Below are 10,416 nucleotides of genomic sequence, written 5' to 3' on the forward strand. Positions count from 1 at the left end.
ACCGGCCAAACCGCCCTCACAATGTGATGCTGAAGGTGGTGAAAGTGCTTCTACACCATGCAGGCCAAACCGTCGAAACTTATGCTGTACAGGATGATGGATCCGAGAGGACAGTCGTCTTGACTCCAGCAGTCCAACAGCTCAAGTTAAAAAAACAACCAGAAACGATGACACTCCGAACAGTGCGACAGGACATTGTACAAGTTCGTGGTGCTTCAGTCACGTTTGACATATCCCCTGCTGATGATCCCAACACGAAGTACAAGATACATCATGCCTTCACAGCGGATACTCTCGGTCTTTCAGAGTATTCTTACCCAACTAATGTCCTACAGAAGCGCTACCCTCATCTTCGTGGGCTCCCATTACCCCAGATAGACAAGGCTCATCCGATGGTCCTAATTGGTTCAGACTTCCCACATCTGGTAATACCCATAAAGCCAGTGAATTTAGGCCCGCCTGGGGCTCCAGTTGCAGTTTGTACCAACCTAGGCTGGGCGCTACAGGGTCCTGCTAGTTTTCTCAAGCAACAAACCAGTGAACAGCAATGTTTGCTGACGGCTATTATGCCTTCAACATCTGATCTGCTGAAGAATGTTGAGAGACTCTGGCAGGTGGACACCCTACCATTCATTAATGAGAAACATGCAACCCGATCAAAGCAAGATCAGCAGGCTATAGAACTACTGGAGGCAAAGACCATTAGAGTGGACGAAAAAGGAGTACAGCGCTACGCCACACCATTACTTCGAGTCCAAGACAGCCCCCACTTCCAAGCAACGAAGGAGGCGGTACTCCCCAACCTTCGACGCACGGAGCGACGCCTTGCAAAGGATCCACAACTTGCTCAAGTTCATAACCAACTAATCCAACAGCTAGTAGATGCAGGGTATGTAAAGATACTGAGTCAAGAAGAAGTTGAAGCTTCAGAAGAATCTTGGTATTTCCCGCATCACGTAGTGCAGCACAATGGCAAGAACCGACTGGTGTTCAACTGCTCCTACCAACATGATGGTCTAGTGCTGAATAATCATCTGCTCCCGGGACCTACCCTCGGTCCATCCCTGCTAGGAGTACTACTCAGATTCAGACAACACAAAGTCGCAATCTGTGGTGACATAAAAGCTATGTTTCACCAGGTACGCCTCCTGCCTGCAGACAAGCCGCTGCTCAGATTCATTTGGAGAGGCATGGAACGGGACAAACCCCCAAATGTCTACGAATGGCAAGTCTTGCCCTTTGGCACTACCTGCAGCCCCTGCTGTGCCACTTTCGCCTTACGTAAGCACGCACATGACAACAGTGATGGAAATGAAGATGTCCTAGACTCCATCGACAAGGCCTTCTATGTCGACAACTGCTTACAAAGTTTGACTACGGCAGCTGCCGCTAAACAGCTCATTGACAAGATGCGCAATCAACTGTCATCCGGCGGCTTTGAAATCAGACAGTGGGCCAGCAACTTGCCCTCTGTAGTCGAACACCTACCTCCCGAAACGAGATCTGAAAGCTGTGAATTGTGGCTCTCTCAGAGCAGCGGGGACCCCCAAGAACCTACTCTTGGGCTACGCTGGAACTGCAGTACAGATGAGATAGGCTATAAACACCGCCCAGTAGAGTACCCAGAGCCAACCATGAGGAATATTTATAAGGTTCTCGCCAGTCAATATGACCCCCTTGGTTATATCACTCCATATACAGCCAGAGCCAAGGTACTCGTCCAAGATCTATGGAAGACAGAAAGAGGTTGGGATGATCCTATCAAACCTCAGAGTCTGCTGGAGCGATGGCTTACCTGGGAGAGTGAGCTCAGTGACCTACCGAGAGTTACAATGCCAAGGTGCTACATCCCACCTTGTGCCAACGTATCAACCTCAAAGAGGGATCTTCATATCTTCTGTGACGCTGCTGAGCGCATATATGGCTCAGTTGCTTACCTTCGCAAGGAAGACAATTATGGCCACATCCACGTCAGCTTCATCATGGCTAGATCCCGTGTAGCTCCCAAACACCAGCTTTCCATGCCACGCCTTGAACTCTGCGCAGCGCTCACCGGAGCCCAGCTCGCCCAAATGCTCTGCACAGAACTGACTCTGCCTATCACACAGGTGCTTTTATGGAGCGACTCCACAACTGTCCTCACCTGGCTGAAATCTGACTCCTGCAGGTACAAGGTATTTGTAGGCACCCGAGTGTCAGAGATTCAGAATCTCACCGATGTCAGAAAATGGCGTTACGTGGACACGGCCAATAATCCGGCAGACGACATAACACGAGGTAAATCCCTGCGAGAACTAGGTCAGCACAACCGCTGGAGACATGGTCCTCCTTTTCTGTCTCAGCCACCAGAGAAATGGCCGTCAATACCATCCGCGGAGTATGGAGAGGATCCCGCTGAATTGAAGAAAGCAGTGTTCTGTGGAAATGTCTCCATACAACAGTCTATCAACCTTCCCAATCCTAGTCAGTTCAGCACCTGGAATGACCTGATCGTAGCCACACAGCAGTCCCTTGATGGGGCGGCCAGCAGCGATACAAGTTCCACACAGACAGCTGAACGCCGGATGGAGGCCGAGATCCTCCTCTTACAGCAAGTTCAGGCAGATAGCTTTTCAGGGGAGTTGAATGCCCTTGAGACAGGCAAAGATATACCAGCAAATAGCCGTCTATGGACTCTTTCACCCGAGTATGACCAGTGCCTCAGACTCATTAGAGTAGGGGGTAGGCTACGCCAAGCTGAGGGCCTGGACCCAGATTCAATCCATCCCATTGTGTTGGACCCGAGCCATCCAATAACAAAGCTCCTCATACAAGACTACGATGAAAGGCTTCTCCACCCTGGACCAGAACGAGTCCTTGCTGAAATCAGGCGTAAGTATTGGATACTACGCAGCCGAGAGGCCATCCGCCGACACCAATACACCTGCCAACAATGCCGTAGGTGGCGCGCCAACCCTGAAGTGCCGAAAATGGCAGACTTGCCTCCTGCACGCTTACGCCTTTATAAGCCCCCTTTCTGGTCTACAGGAGTAGACTGCTTCGGTCCTTTCACCATCAAAATTGGTCGGAGAACAGAGAAACGCTGGGGCATTATATTCAAGTGCCTAACGACCCGTTGCGTCCACCTTGACCTCTTGGAGAACCTCGACACGGATGCCTTCCTGATGGCATTCCGACGCTTCGTCTCTCGACGGGGCAAGCCCTTTGAAATCCTTTCTGATCGAGGCACCAACTTTCGTGGTGGAGATAATGAACTACAAGAGGCTATCGCCAGCATGGAGCCTTCACTTAAACAGCAGCTTGCCGATCAGAAAGTGACCTTCCGATTCAACCCGCCAAACGCTCCGCACTTCGGTGGAACCTGGGAACGTGAGATTAAGTCGGTGAAGAATGCTCTGCGCGTGGTGCTTGGTGACCGTACTGTGACTGAGCCTGTTCTATGCACCGTCCTCATCGAAGTTGAAGGGATTCTGAATTCTAAGCCCCTTGGCTACGTGTCTTCAGATGTAGCTGATCCGGATCCGATTACTCCCAATGTGCTTCTAATGGGACGTCGGGACGCATCCCTTCCTCAGGTGATATACCCATCAAACGATCTGTTAGGCCGACGCCGTTGGCGCCACAGCCAGATTCTTGCAGACCACTTTTGGGCCAAGTTTGTAAGACATTATCTCCCAGATCTTCAGGTACGCCAGAAGTGGCACAAGGACTGCAAAGACTTGACAGTTGACCAGGTTGTCATGATCGTCGACCCCCAGCTACCTCGTGCTCTGTGGCCGACCGGCAAGGTTACAGAGACCCACCGAGGACGAGATGGTCGCATCCGAACAGCCAAAGTCCAGGTCCGGGACCGGGCCTACATCCGTCCAGTAGCCAGATTGATCCGGCTTCCCTTTCTCAAGGAAGAGGATGAGGATATCCAGACCAACTGAACAGCCAGAGACTTTCCTCCTGACTTGCAAATTTTCTATACAAATTTGGGGGCGGCTGTGTTAGAAAGTCTTTGATTTACGGCTAAATGCTGCCCTCTAGTGTTCATGAATGTTATATTGTTCTCTTTATACACGTCATCTTAGTGAGACAGTTTCCTTATGAGTCAGCTTAGATAGTCGTTTTTTCTGTATTGTCATAGACGGCTGAGAGTAAGCAAGCCCTTTCTTACACGAATAATCCATCTATCTGTGCGTCAGTGCCGAAATGTAAGTAATAATCTTAGTTATAAGTATTTCATCATCATTTCTGTTTAAGTTGATATCAGTATTTATACGTAAGATTTAAGTTTAATGATTGTAAACATAGCATAGTAAGCTCATGCATATTCACTCTGCCAATCGCAATGTTTCCTTAGTTTACTTAATTCCTTGTTTATTGGAACAAGCAGGGTTTATAGAAATCGTTGTTTCTTGTTTATTACAGACCACAGATACTAGCATTACCCAGATACTAGTATAACACAGATACTAGTATAACACGGATAATATTATCTCCTCGTTGGTGATTATAAACACGGATTGTTTACTTGATGCACGTTCTGAATAAACCCACACGTTCTGGAAGTACCTGTCTCCCCGTGTCTACTCATCTGACCGTGAGCCTATCCTTAGGCATCTGTTCAACTTCACCAAAAGAACTAGTCTAGCCTGAAGAGGTCCCTGTCCTCTGTTACACCATAATTATGTTCGTTTTTATTATACATGGCGACTTACAGAGACTAGGGTGTGTGAACTATGCATCAGCTGCAGAGTCACTTACAGTTACATCTCACCTGAAAACGGAGCACAAGAAAGTTACGTGACTTGCTCAGGGTCACACAATGAGTCAGTGGCTGAGGTGGGATTTGTACCGGGGGACCTCCTGGTTACAAGCCCTTTATCTTTAACCACTGGACCACGCAGCCTCCTATAACAAAATCACACAGCAGATTTGAATCGAACTCACAATACCTGGCTTAGGAGGCCAGTGCTTTAGCCATTAGGCCACAAGGGCTGACACGCATCACACATTTGGTAGTACGAAAGAAAGTGGGAACAATAGTATCGTGGTTTAATACATAATATCCAAGCCATCGTTGGTGTTCAAAAACAGCAGAGTGTTACATTGGGAAAGGGCCGTACTTGTCAGTACGTATTTGACATTCATGTGGGAAGATTTAAGATTGTGAAGAAGTTTAAATATGCTGCGTATTTGCACATTGGGAACCTTACATAATTAGGTTTTTGATTAATGCCACTTTCTTACGGACAGTAATCAAGGTGACGCTACAAGACCAGAGCCAATAAAGCAGTTTTTTTCCTGTCCTTTCATTACCATATTCTAGTGTGCTTCTTCAGAATATGCGTGAATCGTGAAAACATCTTGCCAATATGTGAACAAAGCCAGCATTCACTTTATTGATCACCATGTGGATTAACCGCTATTGGAAAACAGATGATTGTGTTAAAGATGTTAATAGATTTTTAATGTACACGTTTTAGAGCTAAACGTTTGTTGGGACAGTTCAAGCGCTGTAGCAGTGTTTAACTATTTCCTGGATGTTTGCCTTTTGGTCTTACTCTAGAAAAAGTAATAATAATAATAAAAAGTAGGCAAAACCATTTTTTGAGAAACCGCATTTGGGAGAAAAACTAACAGTTTGGAAACACATTTGCAAAGGCATTAGATTCTATTGTGGTGTTTCCGAACTGTTGAACGTTTCTCATTACATGCAGGTTTACTGGCTTGACAAAAAGGCGATTGACGAAAAGAATGCTGTCTCGATAGAAAAATCGCGTTAAGTTGAAATAGCTCAGCTGGGCGAGTGTTAGGCTGTAACGGTTCCTGCTTCGATTCCGGGTTTTTGCAAACAGCACGACTAGGGTTTTTTTTTTTTTTTAATTAATTTTTTTAATTAAAAAAAAACAGCACATTTTTTCTTCAGTGTAATTGGATGAAATAAAAACGTATTATAGTGCCATTTTCTAATGCTATTAAGAAATGCAAAATGCATCATCCTTGCGTGGGCTTGAAACACCAACATTTCGGTTAACAACCGAACGTGCTAACCGATTATGGTGTTTTATTAGATAACACCCTGGGAGCTCAACAGAACAGTGTGTATGCATATAGCTAAAATGGAAACCAAATATACACGATTCAAATGGGAATCGTGTTCAGATTTTAAGCACAAATTTGATAGACTTCACAGTGCAAAGGAGGAAGGCAGACAATGCAAATGAGGCAACTGGCTCCTACTTTTTAAATCATACGAGAAACTTGAACCCAATTAAGCTTTTAACCGCCTGCAGTCTGGAATGAGTTTGAAATGTTGTTGTAACACCTCACTGGGCAACAGCAATTGCATTATATGAAAGTTCCTGTTAATTTGTCAGCGGCACAGCTACCGGTGCCACTCAGAGTTGGAGGGAGACGGTCGGCCACTTGCCCATAAAACAATACTTTCAGGGATCATTTCTATAGCGATTTGCTAGCGAAATGCGTTTTTTAAAGTGGTTTGGACTCTCTATCCACGAGGAAGAGTGAGAGTGTTCACTTTTCAGCGTGACGGAGACAGTGAGTGTTGTTTTTGGCCAACTGCTCGCTGTTATTGATGACCTCTCCAGTGTTCCTTAGGGGGATGGAGGAAGCGGACACGTTCTGAGTGGGTATCTTACCAAAAGGTACGCAAGACGAACTACAGTTGCAAAGCACTGCTGCTTTTTCGACGACTGATTAAAACTATCAATCTGCCTGAAAACACGGATCACATTAATTGTGATCGGTTTGATACCAATAGGCTTATATGACAGGTATTGTGTATAGACAATGTCATATACACAGAAATGAACACGGACAGTGTTTATTAAGGGGTGACTCATTGAAACGTTCGAGAGATCTCGGTGTACTGGACAAATACACTGGATTTTTTCCATGTCGTAATTGTGCCGGCTGTGATAATGCGTTTGAAACTAGAGATAATGTGAGATAATCACTGTTACTGGCGGATTGTTTACAAATATACTCAATTATGTTACAACTTTTTTGTCTACGAAACATATCTGTAACATTTATGTAATGCCTGTGTGTTTTTTTTCATGAAGTTAATTTGCTAACAGACTGTTCTGATTTGTTTCTAACCGTGAAGCGATCGCTCTGTTTGCCGTATATTTTCTTTCTGTAAGAGGAGTGTCCTTGTGATCCCATATAGAATGCGACGAAACAGGTCGCCCTCCTTAATATAAACAGAAAAAGAATAAGTTCACGCACACACCAGGTGATTTACTGCAGCGTCAGAATTCGGAGGATCGCAGTGTACTGTGATTAGCAAGGCGAGATGCTGCAGAACATGATCGAGGGAGCAGTACTCAGTCGAACCTGAGACCACATCTAAGAAGAAAGCAACACGGGGAAGGAAAGTCTATGTAATCCATTATGGCAGCACAATTTACGTCGTTTTGTTAGATAACATTCAGAGCAGTGTGTTTAAATAGCTACAATGGAAACCAAATACTTACGATTTAATTTTGATACAGAACTGTGGTCATGTGTATTCTGTTTTCATTATAATAAAGCTACTGTTCAGTGGATTATTAATAGCTCAGTCGGTTTCACAAGACAGCCGCGCTAGCTCAGTCGGTAGAGCATGAGACTCTTAATCTCAGCGTCGTGGGTTCGAGCCCCACGTTGGGCGTCCTTTTTAAATACAAGTTGAAGATGTTTCTTTGAAGCAGTGGAGCAATGTCTGATTCTGTTCACATTGTATACAGTACTGCAACAAAATTACTTATTGTTCACTGTCATATAGCAATTGCTATTGTAAAATGCGTGCATCGTTTATAGCTATAACGATATTGAAATAAATAATCTTACTTTTTTGGGTTGGCTTCAATCCGTTTCTTTTTGTACAGTTGTTATTACAGTTGTTATTACACTGTTGATCACTCTATTCTACTTTCATCTCTTGCTGACCTGGGGATCTCTGGCACTGCTCTGGCCTGGTTCTCCTCCTACCTCTCCAACCACACTTACCAGGTAACCTGGCGTGGAGCAACCTCCGCACCTCACCCTCACTTAACTGGAGTCCCCCAAGGGTCAGTCTTGGGTCCTCTCCTGTTCTCTCTCTACACCCGCTCCCTGGGCCCCCTCATCGCATCCTATGGTTTCTCATACCATTTCTATGCTGATGATGCTCAGATTTTCCTCTCCTTCCCCACCTCTGACTCCACCATCTCCTCCCGTATCTCTACCTGCCTGTCTGCTATTTCCTCCTGGATGCACTCGCATCACCTCAAACTCAACCTCTCTAAATCTGACCTCCTTTTCTTTCCCTCCTCCTCCCCCTCTTCTGATCTCTCTATCTCTGTTCCTCTGGAATCTACCACACTCTCTCCCTCTTCCTCTGCTAAGAACCTTGGAGTCACCCTGGACCCCTGCCTCTCTTATTCCCAGCACATCTCCACTCTGGCACGCACTTGCCGATTCTTCCTGAGCAACATCCGAAGAATCCGACCCTTCCTCACCAACTACGCTACCCAGCTCCTGGTCCAGGCCCTGGTACTCTCCCGCCTAGACTACTGCAACTCCCTCCTGGTTGGCCTCCCTGCGTCCGCCACCCGTCCGCTCCAGCTCATCCAGAACTCTGCTGCCCGCCTGGTGTTCTCTCTGCCTCGCTTCGCCCACGCTACTCCACTACTCCGCTCGCTCCACTGGCTCCCGATCACCGCTCGCATCCAGTTCAAGACTCTTGTACTAGCCTACAGATGCCTTGACCAGACTGCACCCAGCTACCTCCAGACCCTCATCTCTCCCTACACCCCCACTCGACCTCTCCGCTCCGCCTGCACTAGAAGACTGGCTCTACCTCCGCTATGCTCCCCTGCCTCCCGAGCCCGCTCCTTCTCCACCCTTGCTCCGCAGTGGTGGAATGACCTCCCTACAGATGTCAGGACTGCCCAGTCCCTGACCACATTCCGGCGCCTCCTTAAGACTCACCTCTTCAAACAGCACCTGTAGAACTTCTCTGTTGTATCCTGGGACACTATCACCCTTCATTTAAATATGCTTTATTTTGCTCTTATCTGCCCCTTATTTTACTACATTTAATCCTGTACTTCAGAATATTGTAATCTGCCAACTGTTTAACCTGTAGTATTTTGCACTTAATCATATCCTGATGTAACTCTCACTATTATCTGCTGTATTATTGAATTGTGGTTTGTCACACTTGAAAAAAAAATTATTGTATTTCTTGCTCTTATTGTATGACTTGTATTGTAACACTTGAATGTATTTGCTTGCGATTGTAAGTCGCCCTGGATAAGGGCGTCTGCTAAGAAATAAATAATAATAATAATAATAATATTACATCTTTCATGGAGCAACAGTTGGTATGTGCGTAATAAACCCAATCGGGCCTTGATACAAGACAACCCTAGTCTGTGCTGAAATAAATAATGCGGTTTTCTACTGTAACAGACGCAGCTTGTCAGGATTCTATTACGGTGTTTCCGAGCTGTTGAACGTTTCTTATAATACACAGGTTTACTGGATTGACAAAAAGGCGATCAACAAAAACCACCAAACTTTCGGGTAATAGCCAAACGCGCTAACCGATTGCGCCACAGCGACCAAACTGTTAGCCGACCAAAGCATATGGGAGTGATTAGCAAGATGAGATGCTGCAGAACGTGATCGAGGGAGCAGAACCTGAGATCACATCTAAGATGAAAGCAACACGGGGCAGTAAAGTCTATGTAAAATATTATGGCAGGACAACATACGTCGTTTTGTTAGATAACAACCTGGGAGCCCAACAGAGCAGTGTGTGTAAATAGCTACAATAGAAACAAAATACTTACGATTCAAATGGGAATCTTCATCAGATTTTAAGAACACGTTTGATATACTTTACACTGCAAAGGAGGCAGGCAGGTGTAACACCTCCACGGTCACTGAAGAGTAAAAACACACCACAAACCTGCCTTTAATTACAAAATATCACAAGATGCAGCAAGTGTTGAATGTAAAAGTATAAATGTAGCCTGACTACGCCAGTTCAGTGCAATAAGGCACCGAACAGATTACAGAAGATCCTTTAGGTTCTTTTTATTCAGATAACAGATCTAAGAATGTAGTAACAAGGTCACCAAGAAAATCACAGATACATTTTAACAAGCATTTGTTTATTGTAAACTTCCAATAGCAACACCTAGTTTCAAATGGTACTGATTATAAAACAACAATTCCATTCAACTATTAACAGGTAGCAAGATTTCAAGCAGTTAAACAAGGTTCACATGAATGAGGTCATGGATTAAGCTGCAAATACAACAACTCTGCTACCCAGCAATACAGTGAAGATACACATTCAAAAACACAGTAAAACATAATAAAAACAATACCGCGGTATAAAAGTACAAATACCCACACCACACAATGTCC

General features: G+C 45.3%; 1 non-coding gene across 1 annotated transcript; it reads left to right on the top strand.

The window, feature by feature from the left end:
* The first annotated feature begins 6,425 nt into the window (after positions 1–6,425).
* On the top strand, positions 6,426–6,642 carry LOC131703413 (small nucleolar RNA U3). Its single transcript, XR_009309871.1, has one exon. It is a non-coding gene; the product is annotated as a small nucleolar RNA U3 (small nucleolar RNA).
* Positions 6,643–10,416: the final 3,774 nt, after the last annotated feature.

This window comes from Acipenser ruthenus, chromosome 32 (assembly GCF_902713425.1).
Source record: "Acipenser ruthenus chromosome 32, fAciRut3.2 maternal haplotype, whole genome shotgun sequence".
Lineage (NCBI taxonomy): Eukaryota > Metazoa > Chordata > Actinopteri > Acipenseriformes > Acipenseridae > Acipenser > Acipenser ruthenus.